This window comes from Myotis myotis, unplaced genomic scaffold (assembly GCF_014108235.1).
Source record: "Myotis myotis isolate mMyoMyo1 unplaced genomic scaffold, mMyoMyo1.p scaffold_m19_p_10, whole genome shotgun sequence".
Lineage (NCBI taxonomy): Eukaryota > Metazoa > Chordata > Mammalia > Chiroptera > Vespertilionidae > Myotis > Myotis myotis.
The window spans coordinates 31,481,010-31,495,869 of NW_023416314.1; the positions used below are offsets into that span (position 1 = coordinate 31,481,010).

General features: G+C 43.3%; 1 pseudogene; it reads right to left on the reverse strand.

Moving 5' to 3' along the window:
• Nucleotides 1-11,033: 11,033 nt before the first annotated feature.
• On the reverse strand, nt 11,034-11,848 carry LOC118662736 (annotated as a pseudogene).
• Between the last annotated feature and the right edge of the window lie 3,012 nt (nt 11,849-14,860).

The following is a 14,860-nucleotide window of genomic DNA, read 5'->3' on the forward strand; positions in this document are numbered from 1 at the left end:
TTTTTAAGAAGCTTTATTGAAGTATAATTGATATATAATAAACTACACATAAAGATTGTTTTGACATGTATTTTTCATTCTTAATGTGATACTGCATACGAATGAGAAGTAAAAGGCGGAGGAGAGCTTGTCTTTTCTCATGTGAAGCTACGAAACATTGTCAAAAACTAATTATTGATCTCAATAATTTCATACCATTGTTAATGTGGTATTCGGATTTAATAGACCGTTAAAATTTAGGAATTGTCTGAGTTCCTGTTTTCTGAAGGGAGATAAATGCCTGGGCTAAGATAGTCCTCTAACAGTTTTCTTTGTAATTTTAAAGGTGAATTTAATTACTAAACTTTGAGGTATAGGACATATCTGCCTGTCCTTTTTAATATTCCTTTTAACAAGCAAGTGTGCTTCAAAAATTTTTAAAGTTTTTGAAGCTCTAATTTCGCTTCTATTTGTAACACTCCCAGGCTACACAGAGTAAACAATATATGCTTAGCATCACATAAAGCAACAAATCTATGCACCCACAAAGGACACAGAAAACTCAAGAGTGAAGTAGCAATCTTACTCAAATCATGTGCAATACTATAACAAGACTATTTTTCTTTTTCTAATATATTTTTATTGATTTCAGAGAGGAAGAGAGAGATAGAAACATTAATGATGAGAGGGAATTACTGATTGGCCGGGTCCTGCACGTCAGACGGAGCCTGCAACCCAGGCATGAGCCCTTGATGGGAATCAAACCCTGGACCCTTCATTCCGCAGGCTGACGCTCTATCCACTGGGCCAAACGGGCTAGGGCAAGACTATTTTTCTTTATATCCTCAGGACAGATAACAAACTACATAATCAGTATTTTTAAATATACAAATAAATGCCTGAAACTTCTCCCATGATAGTTTTGGTGCTAGTTCTTTCTTCAGAATATGCACCTAATGGCCTCTTTGCACCAACATTAAGCCCCAGCTATCTTCCCATCTCTGTGTTATTTGCAGTGGTGAACCTGATAGGCCCTTAACCCAGCCTTCATGAAATTTAAAGCCCAATCATAATTATAATCTCATAGAGTAATATGAAAAAGTGCTACATCTGACTAGGAAACAGTGGGTATTTCAGAACTATTTTAAAAAACGAAACCCATTGACTATTGTGTTTCTGAAGGATATGAAACAACCTTTTTTTTTTTTTTTTAAGGAAATAGTATTCTCCCTTGGTTCACAGGGTGCAAAAGAAGTTAATTTCTCCTAAAAAAAATGTTTTAAAATAAAAAAGCTCTGTTCTAGGCAATCAATTACCCTTCTGATGTAAATTTTTTATGTCATTAGAAAAACTGAAATGTGTATACTAAACAGAAATTACAAAAGGAAATAAGGAAACAAGAATTAGAAAGCGCCCCAACCGGTTTGGCTCAATGGATAGAGCGTCAGCCTGCGGACTCAAGGGTCCCAGGTTCGATTTTGGTCAAGGGCACATACCTTGGTTGCAGGCACATCCCCAGTAGGGAGTGTGCAGGAGGCAGTTGATCGATGATGTTTCTCTTTCATCGATATTTCTAACTCTCTATCCCTCTCCCTTCCTCTCTGTAAAAAATCAATAAAGTATATTTAAAAAAAAAAAAGAATTAGAAAGCAATCCCTTTGACCCTGGCCAGGTGGCTCAGTTGTTTGGAGCATCTTCCTGAACACCAAAAGTTTTCCGGTTCAATCCCCAGTCAGGGCAAGTACTTTAATGTTTCTCTCTCTCTCTCTCTCTCTCTCTCTCTCTCTCTCTCTCTTTCTCTCTCTCTCTCTCTCTCTCTCTCTCTCTCTCTCTCTCTTTAAAAGTCAATAAAAAAATATCCTTGGGTGAGGATTTTTTAAAAAGTTTTTAAAGCAATCCCTTTGATAAGTTATATAATTGTCTAATCACTGGGTTGTACACCTGAAACAAATATAATATTGTACATCAACTGTAATTGAAAAATAAAAAAATTACTTAAAAACATATACAGCAGACCCCAATGATAAAACATAAATAAGTAAAAACCTCAGCTATTGTTTTTTTAAAAAAGCAATCCCTTTGAAAACATAAAACAGATCATTAACTAGCACTGCCAGGAGGTGGATTTCCCCTTAAACATGCGAATCCAGTGTATGTAAATAACATTCAAGAATAACATTTACACCATATATATATAGTAAATGTACATACAGGGTGGAGCAAAAGTAGGTTTACAGTTGTAAGTATGTAAAACAGTTTATTCTTGTATTGTTATTTATTAATTATTGTATTATTTTCCATAGGAACAACTGTAAACCTACTTTTGCCCCTCCCCATACAATATTATACCATATACAGTATATGTATATATAATACTTATACATTGTATATAATGTATATATTGTTGCTATAAACATGAACAATGTTATCCATTTAACATTATTGTTTACTCATCTTTTAATTACAAAAATAATACATGCTTATACTAAAGAATTCAAATACAAGTATAAAAATAAAAAATGACCATTCCCTCTGGCTGTCCTTAGTCACAAGGTAACCACTGTTCATAGTTTAATGTGTAATCCTTCCATGTCTTTTTCAATGAACACACACACCCAAACACAAAGTGTATAGCATTTTATTTTTTTGATCTTTACAAAAAATGGGGTCATTATACTTATTACTTGTTTTTTAAACTTAGGGTATCACGTACATCCTTCCATGAGCAGTCCTAAAGCTGTATAATTCAAAACATTTGTTTTTAAAGTCTGTGGTTTAGAAAGATAGCTAAGACAAGAAAAAGCCAGTCCAGTGTTACCTCTAAAGGAGGCTTTAAAATTGGCACACAGTAGATACTCAATGAATATTTGTTGACTGATCCAGGCCTTCTGATTTCAATTTCACCTTACTTGACCACTGTTGTGGTTTTACTAACTCAAAGAGGCAAATACTGGGTTAGCTGAGACCCTATGATAGAATAGATAAAGATAAGAGGCTGACAGCTGTCAGAGGGGAGGGGGATTAGGGAACTTCATGAAAAAGATGAAGGAATTAAGCAAAACAATAACAACAGAAATTCAAACACTGACAACAGCATGTTGATTACCAGAGGAAAAGGGGGTATGGAAGACAGAAGAGGGTAAAGGGGGCACTTTGGGTGGTGAATACACAAAACAATATACAGATGATGTATTATAGAATTGTACACTTAAAACCTATATAATTATATTAATCAATGTCACCCCAATAAATTCAATAAAAATGTTTTAAAAGTAGCTCTGATTATTTGAAATGAGTATATAATTCTTTTTTCCCAATAATGATTTCCACAATATCTTGTTTTAAATATATTTTTATTGTTGATAGTATTACAGATATCTCCCATTTCCCCCCTCCTCCCAGTCCTTACTCAACTCCCAGGTCTTCTCTACCCTATTGCCCATGTCCATGGGCTATGCATTTAAGTATATCATTCTTTTGTTTAAATACAACAATAATCAGCTTTGGAATATGTTCTTGGCAGCTTGACACCCTTCACTTCACCAAAGAACTCAGAGGCCAAGCAGTGTAGTGTAGGTTTCTACCCTCTATATTCTGCAACCAGAGCCATCATTCTAAACATCTGCTGCAAAACTTAAGCCTTTTCATGGCTTCCCATTGTCCCCAGGATCAATTCCCTAAATCCTAATCCCACTTACTCTGGTCCTTGCCTACCATGAACCTCAGGAAGCCAATCTGTCCTCATTCTCTATATTCCAGCCACATAAGCCCAGCTCCAAGCCTCCTCCTTTCTCAGGGCTTTACAGTGCTACTCCCTCTGCTTGGATTGTTCCTCTTAGCTTCCCTCCCAACATACATGGCTACCATCACTTTCCAAAAGAGGCCTTCTCTCACCCTCCAGACTAGGTTAAGGACTCCTGGTTTTAGTCTTTGAAAAAGCTTAACAGAAATTATATCTTTGTCATAAGGTTGGTTAGGCATCCTTAGCCAATCCCCTCTAAAATATATGTAGGTTGTGTATAGTGTTTAATTATTATATACAATGACTCAATTGACACCTTTGTATATTATTAGTATACTAGAGGCCTGGTGCACAAAATTCATGCACAGGTAGGGTCCCTAGGCCTGGCCATCTATCAGGACAGATTGGGGCCTTCCTTCGTTCCGCGCCTCCTCCTGGTGGTCAGCACATGCCATAGTGAGCGATTGAATTCCCGGTCTCCCAGTTGAACTCCCAAGGGGAAACTTTGCATGTTAGCCATATATATATATATATATATATATATATATATATATATATATAATGACAACAGATGCTGCCAGTGCCCCATGGATATTACCTTGGCCCTCACTGTTTTCTTACTCTCAGGATCTCTTTCTATTTTAAGCACCTGTGACTCGGACTTAGGCTTTGAGCTTGGTCCACGCATGGGCAGGGCATTAACAACTCAGCAGCCCACCATCTAATGATGGATGGAAATTTGTGAATAACTACCTCAACTTCCTTGGATAAGACACCTCTGGGAGGGGAGGCTAGGGGACTGTCAAGGGCGGGGGGAAAAAACATAAGACACCTCTGGGGAAAATTCTATATAGTCCCCTGAAAAGGATTGAAACCCAATTACCCTCAGTTGTAATCTGTTCATTAATCTTGCACCCATATTGGCTTCCTGCCGCCTAATTCCCCAACCCAAGCTCTTTCTCCAACTCCATTGTATCCTAAATCAAGCAACCAACAATTAAGCCAAATAAGTATGTATTAGTGAATATTATGTTCAATAATATGTTATGTGCCATGGGTGGGATACAAAAGAACATGGTTCTTAAATTCAAGGGGTTTATATCTGTTTGTGACACAAGAATAACATGAACTAAGCTAAGTGACTCCAAGTATAACAAGAATTCCCAGAAAACATACATAAATGTGGGCTTGACTGGTTCAAAACAGTTAAAAACTTTTATTTATTTATTTATTTTTATTAGAGAGAAACATCGATTTGTCATTACACTTATTTATACATTTATTGGTTGATTCTTCGATGTGCCCTGACTGGGGATGGAACCCACAACCTTGGCATATCCGAACGATGCTCTAACCAACTGAGCTACCCAGCCAGGGCAAAATAGTTCTGTAGAAAACACATAAGTGGCCCTAACCTCTTCCAGACATGTGTATTTCCCTTGCCATTAAGTGATATCTCTGATCACATTATAGTCAATGAGTTTTCTTGCCTTCCTTCCCTCCAAGAATGTGAGCTCCATGAAGTCAGGAGCCACATTCTCATTTCATTAACCTTTATGTCCCCACAATCTAACACAATGCCTACCATGTAATAAATACTAGGAGTTTGATAAGAGTTTAATTAAATTGAAATGGGTTCTTGATAACTGTGTAAGGAAGAATGACTTAAGGTTAATAAGGGAAGAGCACTATAGGTGAGGGCTGTAGTGAGGGCAAAAGTGAGGAAGTAAGATTGAATATGGCAGGTGTGGTAGAAATAGTCTGAATGGAGCAGAAGTTTGAAAAGCTGAATGCCATAGCTGTTCCAGTGTTCATGGGGCCACATATGAACAGATAGGAAGACGTTTCAATCTGAAAACTAACCTGAGATTAGAGACACTATGAAGGAAAATGGGAAAAGGGAGTTACAACCATCATGAAAACAAGCAACAGGAGGGGAGGACTGGAGAAACTTGCAAAATGCTCAGGATTTCCCAACAACAGCTGGGAGCCCTTGTGAGCAGTCAGCCCAGAGGAATCAGACTATAGCAATTATGTCACCAGTGTTGCTAGACAGCATTCCAGGGATGAGTTACTGATCCCATCTTTTCATTTGATCCAAGTATAACTCTAGGTGAGGCCCATGAAAACATCCCTGAGCACTAAGGGTAGCCAATAAAAGTCTCTTCTGTCACTGTAACCTTCCTGCCCCTTCTTCCATCCTTCCCACTGGATCATAAGGACTCCCTCTCACTGGCTGAGTTGCTAAGCTCTTTAGCCTGCTAGGGCAAATCAAGGTGAGGCTCAAGGACAAGAGAAAAACAAAGTGAACGTTAAACTACCTCACAATGAAAAGGCCCAATTTTGAGAGGCTGAGGGAGGGGTCTTCCATGACCTGGAACCATTTAACCCAGGTTTCAAGCACCAGGGGGTTTCAGGTTCTGGCTGCTATTCAGTGTTGGATGCTCAGGGGGCAAGGAAAGGTATTGTCATAAATATTAATCCTAAATGAAGCATATGCATCCCTAGGACTAGCTTCATGAAAGGAAGAAGGCTGATTCCTGATGAGAGGCCTCAGCCCTACCAGCATGATGCAGTCGTTGAGTGACGAGCTATGAACCAGGAGGTCATGGTTTGATTCCCAGTCAGGGCACATGACTGGGTTTCAGGCTCGATCACCAGTGGGGGATGTGCAGGAGGCAGCCGGTCAATGATTCTCTCTCATCATTGATGCTTCTATCACTCTCTCCCTCTTCCTTCCTCTCTGAAATCAATAAAAATATCTATAATAATTGTTAGGTCAAAAGGGAGTCCAGGAGCTGATGCATGCCTCTGCCAGGCAGATGGTGACATAGATACTGGGCCCTTCCTAGAATCCATAACAGGCCAGTGCACCAGGAGATGGTGACGCCCTGGAATTCCTAACAGGTCAGCTACCAGGCAGATGATGACACCTGGAAACCATGACGACCCCCACGGTGGGAACTCCCACAGCTCATGCTCCCCCACCCTCACTGAACAGCTGTATAAAAAAAGCGACCCCCTCCCTGTTGGTGCGGATCCATGTGCCCTGTCATTGGGACCCGTGGGTCACCTGGGGACACAGAATAAAGCCTTTCCTTTCTTTCTTTTCTGATTAACTCAACTCTCTTTATTTCCTATGCCGCCTATTGGGCCACCTAACCTAACATTAATAAAAGCATAATATGCTAATTAGACCTTCTTGATGACCTTCCAGATGAAGCCAGGGCTGTGAGGAAAGCCTGGGTCCCCGGTGCCAGAGGGAAACTAGTGCTGGCAGCCGGAGGAAGGAAGGCCTACTCTTGCATGAATTTCGTGCATTGGACCTCTAGTCCTATCTAATAAAAGAGAAACATGGTAATTAGCGTATGACCGCTACCCTTCCCATTGGCTAATCAGGGCGATATGCAAATTAACTGCCAGCCAAAATGGCGGCCGGCAGCCAGGCAGCTTAAACTGAACATGAGGCTTGCTTGCTTCAGTGACAGAGGGCTGCAACATTCCCCGCCTGCCTTGCCGGCCTCTGAGCTTGCAGTTTAAGAAACATTGTAACAAATATAGAAGCTAAACAAAACCCCAGAAACCAGCTTTCAGTCGGCCGGGATCTCAGAGCTGGAGTTATACATTGTTTCGATTATAGAACCCAAAAAAACCAGATACCTGCTTTCAGCAGCTGAAGCCTCAGGGCTGAAGCCAGAGCTAAAGCTGGCCCAGAATTTAAAAAAGAAAAAAAAAGGAGCAGTTGGGAGCTTCAGTCCTAGCCTGAAACAGCCCTCAGCCCCTCACCCAGGCTGGCCAGGCACCCCAGTGGGGACCCCCACCCTGAAGAGTGTGTGACCAGCTGCAAACAGCCATCATCCCCTCATCCAGGCTGGCCAGGCACCCCAGTGGGGACCCCTACCCTGATCCAGGACACCCTTCAGGGCAAACCAGCCAGCCCCCACCCATGCACCAGGCCTCTATTCTATATAGTAAAAAGGTAATATGCCTCCCAGCACCGGGATCAGCGTGACAGGGGGCAGCGCCCAAACCCCCTGATCGCCCTGCGGCTCTGTGTGTGACAGGGGGCGGGGCCACAACCTCCCTATCCGCCCTGCTCTGTTCCTGACAGGGGAAGGCGCCCCAACCCCCTGATCGGCCCTGCTCTGTGCCTGATAGGGGGGAGCTCCCCAACCCCCTGATCGCCCTGCGACTCTGTGTGTGACAGGGTGTGGCACCCCAACCCCCCCCCACCCCCCCCACGGGCCCTGCTCTGTGTGTGACGGGGTAGAGCCATAACCTCCCCATCGGCCCTGCCCTGAGTGTGAGAGTGGCGGCGCCCCAACCCCCTGATCGGCCCTGCTCTGTGGGTGATAGAGGGTGGCGCCCCAACCCCCTGATCCGCCCTGCTCTGTGTGTGACAGGGGGCGGTGCCCCAACTCCCCTATCGGCCCTACTCTGTGAGTGACAGGGAGCTCCTCAACCCCCTGATGGGCCCTGCTCTGTGCATGACAGGGGGGAGCTCCCCAACCCCTGATTGGCCCTGCTCTGTGCATAACAGGGGGTGGCGCTGCAACCTCCCCATCGACCCTGCCTTGAGTGTGACAGGGAGTGGTGCCCCAACCCCCCAATCGGCCCTACCCTGAGCGTGACTGAGGGTGGCATCGCAACCTCCCAATTGGCCCTGCTCTGAGCCTGACCAGGGGCTGCACCTAGGGATTAGGCCTGCCCTCTGCCACCTGGGAGCAGGCCTAACCCAGCAGGTTGTTATCTCCCGAGGGGTCCCAGACTGCAAGAGGGCACAGGCCGGGCTGAGGGCCTCCCCCTCCCCCCCGCCCCCAGCCCCCCAGTGCACAAATCTTTGTGCACCGGGCCTCTAGTATCAAAATAAAAAGATAAGAGGCCTTAAAATGTGAAAGCTACCCCAGCTCATGGAGGCTCTCCAAGGTCTACAAATAAGGCGCAGAGACCTAAACTACAGCATAGATATATCTTTGCACTCAGAGGACTGGTAGGAAAACATTCTGGGATTATAAATTACTAGTGGCTCAGTGCATGAAATTCATGCACGTTAAAAGGGAATTAATTAGAGGAAATATTTTAATATTGCTATTTGCCCTTTCTCTATAATAGAAGTGTCAGAAATGAAAGAAAATTAGTAAAATGTGTATGAAAATCTCCTTCCTTTCAGAATCTGGTGTGCACTGTGGGACCTAGAGTCAAGTCCCCGCCCACCACCTGCACACGCTTCAAAAACACAGGAGACCCACCTGGCCGGCCCCACCCCCGTCAAGCCCCGTGGGGTGGGGGGTGCGTCCTGAGGTCCCTTGCCCCAGTCAGGCACCATGCAGCCTCAGGTCCCTGCTGTTCGGTCGTGATGTTACGGTGTTCCAGCTAATTTGCATATTCCTCTATTATTAGTCTAGTGGCCCAGTGCACGAAATTTGTGCATGGGGGGGTGTCCCTCAGCCCTGCCTGCACTCTCCCCAACCTGAAACCCCTCGGGGGATGTCCGACCACCAGTTTAGGCCTAATTCCTGTGGGATCGGGCCTAAACCGGCAGTTGGACATCCCTCTCACAATCTGGGACCACTGGCTCCTAACTGCTTACATGCCTGCCTGCCTGATCGACCCTAACCACTGCATGCTGGCCTTCTCACCCCCAACTGCTCCCCCCTTACCAGCCTGATCGCCCCCAACTTCCCCCCTGCCTACCTGCTCGCCCCCAACTGCCCTGCCAGCCTAATTGCCCCCAACTGCCCTCCCCTCTTGGCCTGATTGCCCCTAACCGCCTCTGCCTTGGCCCCGCCACCATGGCTTGTCTGGAAGGATGTCCGGAAGGTCTCCTGGTCTAATTAGCATATTACCCTTTTATTAGTATAGATGGTTGTTTTAAAAAGGACAAACTCCTCACTTGGGTAATTTAAATTTGTTCCTGCCTGAAGCTTACCAATATATTTACAAAGAGCTTTCACCCACAATCATTGACTTGTTCACAACAATCCTATGAGGTCCCAGTTTATAGTTGCGGGTTTAGATGTTCAAAGAGACTAAAATTATTTAAAGAGTTCACCAGGGAGGAATTTCCAGGATTGGGACCAGGTTTCCTTGGTCTGCTCCTGCACAGTATTTGTTTCCACTAAACAAGTAATTCAAAAGTGTCTTTGTGGTTTTTACTCCCACTAGAAAAATCAAATCACAGCCTCAGCTCTGTCATCTTGCTAATAACTCAGAAAACATATAGAGTCTCACCATGAGAAGGGCAGGGCTAGGTGCTAGGAATATAGAGCTAAATAAGTTATAGACTTTCCTTCGAGGCCCCTGAATCTAGTCCAGGATGCAGACATGTAAACAATTAATGCAATGCAGTGTGGTAAGTGCTGTAATTCAACTAAGAATTGAAAATAGAGTTGAATAAAGATCAACTCTACTTGCAGGGACTGGAGAATAGTGTCCCAGAAAAAGTAATAATTAAATTAAAACTTGAGATATCAGTAGTAGTGTACCTTGTGTACAAGGGGAAAAGGCATTCCTGGCAGAATGAGTAGCTCATGCAAAGGCATGGAGATGTGAAGCAATAAGACTTCAATGTAATCATCACATGTTAATGAGTAAAGGAGTTAACACTTCCTGGTGCAGCTCCTTCAGTCAGTAGTGGCATCTCTGCAATTTGTACCAGATAGCATGCATTCATGTGTTTTGTTTTGTTTTTTTCATGCTTTTAGCAAATATTTACTGAGCCCCTACTAATGATGAACTCCGTCCTAAGTGCTAGATACAACAAAACAAGCAAAATTCCTACCCTCAAGGAGCTTACATTCTAATGGGAGGAAAATAATGTTAGAAGGTGATAAAGGTTATGTAGACAGGTACCTACCATAGCAGAAAATCTCAGTTCCAAAAAGACATTATTTAGGATTTGTTTGGCTGCACATAACAGAAAAAGCAAATATAACAGAGCATTGCACAATATAGAGTTTATTCCTTATGCAAAACAAATAGATGGTCCAGGGCTGTTATAGCAAGTTCTCAGTTGTCAGAGCCCAGGCTCCTTGTAACATTCTATTCCATCATCTCTAGGGTGTGCTTCTGATCCTCATGTTCCAAGACAGACGCTGGAGCTCCAGGAATCACATTATTGATGGAGGAATAGAGAATATAATTCTTATATCCTTTTTTTTTTTTTTTTTACTTTTTTTTGAAGTCCACTTTTTTTCATGTACAAAAACGTATGCGTAGAAACAAAAGCAAATTAAACATTATCACATATGTTTACACCACTATCTAGGTTCTTCATGTCAATGTTACTATTCAAACAATAGAAAGCAGGTGGCAATTTAGGTGGTGGGAAAGAGATAAAACAAAAAACCTCTCCTACCATGTTTTTTCTAGACTGTGCAGAGCTGTGCTCACAGAGACGGCTTCTTTTACTTCTCCACTGTGCAGGAATTCAGTTGTATATAAAATTGAACCTGCTCAAAAGCTGAGGGAGACTAGAAATGATGGGTCCATATCCTGGTGCGTTGTCATACAATTCAAACAACGGTGCGGCTACCAGCTTGTAATTTTGGGGGACTGCGAACAAGGCTTTCTTTTGAAGTTGAACCAAAAACAACTTCTTATGTTCCTTCGGTTTTGTAATATGTGCAGGAATATATGGATACTGAAGAGGTTCAAAATTTGGTCTCCACCAGTTACCAATGCAGTCATCAATGGCCCAGTCTTGCAGGATCCATCTTGACGACCTAGTATCTCTGTCATTAAGCGTTTTAGTCCTTCAACTTCGTCTTCTCCTGGGTTAAGTTCACTACCAGGTAGTTTGAAGAAAGTTGTTCCCAGCTGTAGCAGTAGCACATGGGGTAGTCGGTGCTCATGTACAATCAGAACCCCTTCTACAGTCCTCCTCATTCCAATTTTATCAAATTCCTCCCTCATGCGTTGAAATCTGGCTGCAACAGAGCTGTCCATCTCATAGAGGGGCTCTTTTGTACCCAAAGTATAATTGGTAAGAGGGTACAGGTTGATGGTGCGCTCCAAGGTGAGGGGCTTGGTCTGCTGGATGTACTCATTGCCGAACTGGTTGACCTCCCGCGGCCAGTCAGTTTGCGAGCGATTGGGCGGCACCACGGACATGCTGGCGAGGACTGGCAGCGAGCGGAAAGCGGGGAGAAGCAGGGAGACTTCCCCCCGTGCGGGCAGCGGTTGTCGGTGTCCCACTTAGCAGCCGCCGCCCGCCATTAACGTGAGAGCGCTAGCTCTTATATCCTTTTAAAGAGATATAAGAACTATATATCATTTGTACTGCTGTGGCCCTGCCTCGCTACAAGAGAAACTTGAAAAAATACATTTTTGGTTGTATAGCAATGAACTCAAGTAAAAGTGAGCATTCTGCTTCCAAATAAGGGGAAAATAAATATTGGGAAGTGTAATATGTTGGGGTCCAACCCCAGCAGGTCCAGGGGTTCCCAAAGGTGTGGACGGAGACAGCAGTCAATTGATCAACAGCCTAGCCAGGATCTCCAGCCGAGTTCTGTCTTTGTTGTCTTGTTACATCTGTATTTATACTGGTTGATTTTAATCCTATCCATTCTATTCCAAAGGTTAGGGCATTTCTTATCTCCATTCCAAGGTTACTCTATTGTTCTATTAAGCTACAAGGAAGTAACTGAAGGAGATTATCCTAAGTAAAGATTATGTAGCTTAAGTGTGATTGTTCGTAGTTAAAGTGATTAATTACCCGCCTGGCACTTAGTTAAGGGGTTCTATTCCCTCCCTAACTCCAGGGAAAAATCCCCACCTGGGGAAACAACCTTTTTCAGAGAGGTGACCTTGGTTAAAACACATAACGCTAAGAAGGGAAGCAAACATATTAAGAACAGTATGCCATATACGCCAGGTCCCTTGAAACATATGCTGTGCAGATGTTTCTTCCCTGTAGCGACTGTGTCAAGCAGCAAGGATGGACTGGCTTCCGGCAGTAATAGTCAAGATCCCAGTGGGAAATAGTTAGTACTCTCAAAGCTAAGGAAGATTTATTTATCAAGGGACTATTAAAAAGTGATCAGGGTCCCACACAACATAGTGGGGGATAATAGTAGCTGTGTTGTTACCAACCCAAGGTCCAAAGGACAAGGGGAATGAAGGCTTTCAGAACGTAGAACAAAACAGAGATGTGTAGCCCTAGCTGGTTTAGCTCAGTGGATAGAGTATTGGCCTGCAGACCAAAGGATCCTGGGTTCGATTCTGGTCAAGGGCATGTGCCCTGGTTGCAGGGTCCTTCGTGGCCCAGGCCCTGGTCAGGGTGAGTGCAGGAGGCAACCAATTGATGTATTTCTCTCACATTGATATTTCTCTCTGTCTTTCTCTCTCTCTTCCACTCTCTCTAAAAATCAATGGAAATATATATATATAGAGAGAGAGATATCAAGAGAGAGAAATATGAGATTTGGTACCCTCAAGAGAAACTGTGACTTTGGTTTGTTATGGGTTCACTCAGCGAGATAGACCACCGACTCAGAATTTAAATTTAAGAGCCTTTATTAAGCTGGTCAGTTGACTACAGTTACAGCACCCTGCCGGAGCAGAGGCCGAACTGCAGCGCAGACTACAGGAGTTACATTTTATTATTAAATTCTGTGGAGGCCCAGAGAAAAATGTGTCTTTCAAATTCTGGGCCCCCAATATGGAGGAAACTCTCTTTATTTACACTTTTTCCAGTCTTTTGTCTCCCAAATTTGGAATGAGACTTCCGGGCCTTCTGAGAAAGAAGGCCTATGTGCTGGGAAGGGGCCATGAGACCATATCTCAAAGCCTGGCCTGATGTCAGTTCCTTCCTATCTATGTGTTTTAGGAACAGACAGCACAGCATGACCCGTCTGGCCAAAGTGCCAGATATGCAGCCCAACACAGGTTGAGGGACTCAGTCAGCCAGAAGTGGCCCTGCAGGGAGGAAGCCAAGAGAATAAGCACCTCTCCCTGCCTTCCTTTCCTGCCTTTCCCCCACTCACAGACCAGGGCTTTTCTTTATGCTAACCTAATTGAGAGCTGGAAGGCACTAACACTCTAGACATGGAGTGGGGAAGGAAAGTGAAGAGTGGATCTAGTGGGCAAATAGGAAACATTAAGCACCAGAGGTAGTGGCACTCCCAGCCACTGGGACAAGTCTGGCAACACAGGTCTTCCTCTCTATTCTCTCTCCATGACCCTTAGGTCTCCTCCCTGCCTGCTCCTAATCATGCTATTTTGGCTCTTCCTGATGATGGTTCTACCTTTCCAACAGATGACTCTTCATTAGATCACTTACAACTTCTTGATCTAGAACTTGGGAAAATTAAAACAGGAAACCTCAACTGAAACTAGAGTCAGGAAGACCCATAGAGAGGGAAGCTTTCATGCTCTACCATTCCCATTGTCAATTACCCCAAACAGGAAGTCCATGTCAATTACAGTATCAGTTAATTCAGTTATGGGTTCCAACAGGAAAGAGGCCCCTTACACTCCCAAACAGAATATGCAAATACTTATTGCTCCAACAGGAGGAAAGAGGATTTTTCTTTCACCCAGCAACAAGCCCAGCCAATGGAAACACCACAGCTTAGCCAATGAGAAGTTGTCGTCACCTGAACTCTCCTCCAATGAACTTTCATTTTTCTCTTGTTGATGATTTCCTTGTCCCACCCTTCTTTCTATAAAAGCCTTCCATCTTGTATAACCCCTCCAGAGTAAATAACCTCTCTACTTGATAGATGAGATCCCACCCAACTCATGAATTATTTAATAAATCCATTAGATCTTCAAATGTACTCATTTAAATTCTGTTTATCAAAACACTAACTGCTCTCCTTACAGAAACTATCCTAATGGAGCGTGCTCCCACTTCAATCTAGTTCAATCCCAAGAGCAGGAATAGTCCAAGCTTCATAGAAAGTCACAAAATCTGAAATACAGAGAGTTCATGAATAATGATACAAATTCACTTTATGGATCAACACTCCACAAACATGGGTAATTTCAGAATTGTAACCATCCATTTTGCATCTACCATTTTATACCTAATCTGCTATTTTTAAAAAATAAATATTTTTATTGATTTCAGAAAGGAAAAGAGAGGGAGAGAAAGATAGAAACATCAATGATGGGAGAGAATCATTGATTGGCTCC